A 4219-nucleotide genomic window follows, 5' to 3' on the forward strand; every position below is an offset into this window, starting at 1 on the left:
ATATTTATAATATAATATTTATATTTAATATAAATATAATTTATTATTATATTATAATAATATAATACAAACTCAATATAGCCCTGATATCTCCCCCAGATCTTAGCTCACCTTTTCTTGCAACAAGAAATAGAACCAGCTGTAAGAACACTTGAGAAGGTAGGCTATTTTATTCTCTTCCTGGAAGATCATGGAAAGAGTATACTATTTAGTGAATATGCTGTAGTGGCTAAGATCTTAAGCTCTGGAATCAGACACCTTGTCTCTAAAAGTTGCTAGCTGTGTGATCCAGATCAAGTTATTTAACTTCCCTCTGTACCTTTAATTTTCATTTGTGAAATGGAAGATACTTATATAACCAGTCTCATGAGGTTATTGCCAAGATTAAAAGAGCTAAAATAAGCAAAGTGCTTAGAATAATATATAGCACATTCCAAATATGCACACTGCTCATCTTTTAATATAGTATGCTCATCTTTCTTCCACTCATCCTTCCTTCCTTTTTCTTCCTTCCTTTTGTCCTTTCTTTTCTTTTCTATCTTTTTCTTTCTTCCTTTCTCCCTTCCTTCCTCTTTCTCTTTCTTCCTTTCTTTTCTTTCTTTCTCTTTCTTTCTTCCCCTCCTCCCTCCTCCCTTCTCCCTCTTCCTTCCTTCCTTCCTTCTTCTTTTCTTTCTTTCTTTCTTTCCTGTCTTTCCTTCCTTCCTCCCTCCCTTTCTTCTTTCTTTTCCTCCCTCCCTCCCTCCTTACTTTCCTTCTTCCTTCCTTCCTTCCTCTCTTCCTCCCACTTTCACTCCCTCCCCCCTCTTTCCTTCCTTCTTTTCCTTCCTTTTTTCCTTCCATTCTTTCATTTTTTGTCCCTCTCCATCCTTCTTTTTACTATTACCAATCCTTCTATCTTTTTAAATGTCTTGATTATTTCTTTCTAATTCATCTTGTTTAAAATATGCAATTCTTTTTTTTTAAGATTTTATTTATTTATTGAGAGAGAGAGAATGAGTGAGAGAAAGAGGGCATGAGAGTGAGGGGAGGTCAGAGGGAGAAGCAGACGTCCTGCTGAGCAGGGAGCTTGGTTGTGGGATTTGATCCTAGGGTTCCAGGATTACAAAGCCTAGGAGATTTATGACTTGAGCCAAAGGCAGTCGCTTAACCAACTGAGCCACTCAGACAGCCCAAAATACACAATTCTTCTCATGAAGATTGAATAACTTTTATTTTTTCTACACATATACACATATACACATATACTAAAGACACTAATAAACAAGCTGATAGTATTTCTTTCCTTGCAGTTTCTAACCACAAGTAGAGGAGCAATTCAAAAACAAAAGTGACTGAAACAGTTTTTGAGTTTAAGAAAAGAAACACTGCCAATCTACTGTTCCTAATGATGATGATGTATATTCTTTAAGAAGCTTCTTTTAAGCTTATTTGAAAACTGGCTGACATAGCATAGTGCATAATCTCCACTTAAGATCAAATCTTCCCATTCATACTCAATCAAAAAGAGGATCGGTAGTGAAGATAATTAGGACTTCCACTCCCTTGGGGTGGTCTGGCCAGAAATGAAGCTATCTGAGGCAGCTCTACTCAAATAGTTTACTGAATATAGCACAAAAGATTTAAAGTTCTTTCACTCTATTCCTTCCATCCCATCTAGTTCAAATATCATCAAAGAATTTAGAATGCCCACAATAGTTTCTAACATTTAATCTATCCCACTTTCATTTTCTGTGTGGTCTAAGCAAAACAGTGTGAGCAACTTAAAGAGAATTGGACTGACATTTAGGAGACCTCACTTCACTTCTTCAGGGTGTTTTTAAAACCGAACTATGTCTGAAGGCTTAAAGTATTTTTTTCCCTCTAGTCTTACTGTGTAGCCTAAAGAAGGTAACTCCCCTTCTTTGAGTTTTAATTGCCTCTGTCATAATACCACCAAGATTACTCAACCAGATGATGAGCTTTAAGAGAGATGAAGTCAGTATCATACTTAGTTATAGAATTACAACCTCTAGCATAACACCTTATACTTAATAAGCCATTAGAAAATATTTTGTGGGCCCTTTCGCCGCGTCGCCGGTGCTTGCGCCACCCGCTCCTCCTCGCCTGTCTTCTCCCGGCCGAACCCCGGGAGACCAGAGCGAGACGCGGGGACCATGTTCCGACGCAAGCTGACGGCCCTTGACTACCACAACCCGGCTGGTTTCAACTGCAAAGATGAAACAGAATTTAGAAACTTTATTGTTTGGCTTGAAGACCAGAAAATCAGACACTACAAGATTGAAGACAGAGGTAATTTAAGAAACATCCACAGCAGTGACTGGCCCAAGTTCTTTGAAAAGTATCTCAAAGATGTTAACTGTCCTTTCAAGATTCAAGATCGACAAGAAGCAATTGACTGGCTTCTTGGTTTAGCTGTTAGACTTGAATATGGAGATAATGCTGAAAAATACAAGGACTTGGTACCTGATAACACAAAAAATGCTGACAATGCAGCTAAAAATGCAGAGCCATTGATCAATTTGGATGTAAATAATCCTGATTTTAAGGCTGATGTAATGGCTTTGGCTAACCTTCTTCAGATTCAGCGTCATGATGATTAACTGGTAATGCTTAAGGCAATTCGCATTTTGGTCCAGGAGCGCCTGACATAGGATGCAGTTGCTAAAGCAAATCAAACGAAAGAGGGCTTGCCTGTTGCTTTAGACAAACATATTCTTGGTTTTGACACAGGAGATGCAGTTCTTAATGAAGCTGCTCAAATTCTGCGATTGCTGCATATAGAAGAGCTCAGAGAGCTACAGACAAAAATTAATGAAGCCATAGTAGCTCTTCAGGCAATTATTGCTGATCCAAAGACAGACCACAGACTGGGGAAAGTTGGAAGATGTACGTTTTAGGATTTCAGCTTCTCATCTACTTAGTACAATTGGGAATGTGTTTGTAAATCAAATGTCACATTTTCAGGGGAAGAATCCTAGAAATTTGACTATGTTCTCGAGATTTACCATCATTGCTTTTTCTTTAATAAAGTTCAGGAAAGTGGAAAAAAAAAAAAGAAAAAAAAGAAAATATTTTGTGTTTTAGAAGTACTTGTCCTGCTTTCCTCAGAAGATTATTGTAAGAATTAACTGAGATACTAGATATGAAAGTTTTTTGAATATTAAGAATTATATAATTGATATTCTAACACACAATTAAGGATAAATAATACTAATTTGGCTTTTCAGAGTATTTCACATAAATTTTCTATCTTGATCTTGTCAATGATCTTATAAGGTAGATATTTTTATTGTAGTTTATAGATAAATAAATGAGGATTTAGTGGATCACTCAACTAGTCAGGAATTGAATAGAAATTGATGCAGGATTTCTGGAATTGACTTAAATTTGCTTTTGGGTTGTTAATTATTTTGGAGAATCTTATACTAAAACAAACATATGAAATATTTTATACTTGGCCCAAAAGATGATGTTCCATCTGTCTTTAAAGGTAGTTTGCAGTTTCATTGTTTCCCATTTGCTTTATCTACACGTTTTGTGAAAATTATTGTTGAAGCCATAGTATTACTAAAGATGCAACTCCTGATTTTGTGGGGTCAGAATTGAAAACTGGCAGGGTAATAAAAATTAATCAAAAGTAAATTCACAACAGTAACAAAAGAAAAATACTTCTCATTATATGTTAAAGCAACATATATAAACAACATGATTCTCATTGTAAGTTTCCCAAACTCATAAGAAAGAGATTTTCATACAGAGTTTTCAAATTGAATATGCTGGTGTCATCTGAATTTAAAATGAAAGAATAAATCAATTTCACATAAATTAAAGTTTTACATTTTATTACTTTTCTTTTTAAAGGCTAAGGGCTTATACTTAAGGGTCTCCGAAGTAGTATCTTTTAATTTCATAGTTTGTGCACTACTGTCTTTCACTTACTATCTTGGACAAGCAATATAAAATAGTATGTTTCTCAGGTCAAGGACAAACAAATGTGCTTGACGGTGAATGATTCTAAAAGACTATTGTGTGATTCAGTGCTGCTTTATTTTTCTGGAACCTGGTAGGCATCTCATGCCACTTGGAGGAAAATGTTTCTTCTTTCTAGCAAGGTTACTTTTTGTGATAAGCATTAAAAGATAGCTTTAAACCATCCACAATTATGACCTTGACTAGAAAGATGTAAGTTAATAAGACTTCAACAAATTATGGTCTTTTT

General features: G+C 35.4%; 1 pseudogene; it reads left to right on the forward strand.

The window, feature by feature from the left end:
- Positions 1-2060: 2060 nt before the first annotated feature.
- On the forward strand, positions 2061-2927 carry LOC132008993 (RNA transcription, translation and transport factor protein-like; annotated as a pseudogene).
- The last annotated feature ends 1292 nt before the right edge of the window (positions 2928-4219 follow it).

The sequence above is a fragment of the Mustela nigripes genome, unplaced genomic scaffold, assembly GCF_022355385.1.
Source record: "Mustela nigripes isolate SB6536 unplaced genomic scaffold, MUSNIG.SB6536 HiC_scaffold_2861, whole genome shotgun sequence".
Taxonomy (NCBI): domain Eukaryota; kingdom Metazoa; phylum Chordata; class Mammalia; order Carnivora; family Mustelidae; genus Mustela; species Mustela nigripes.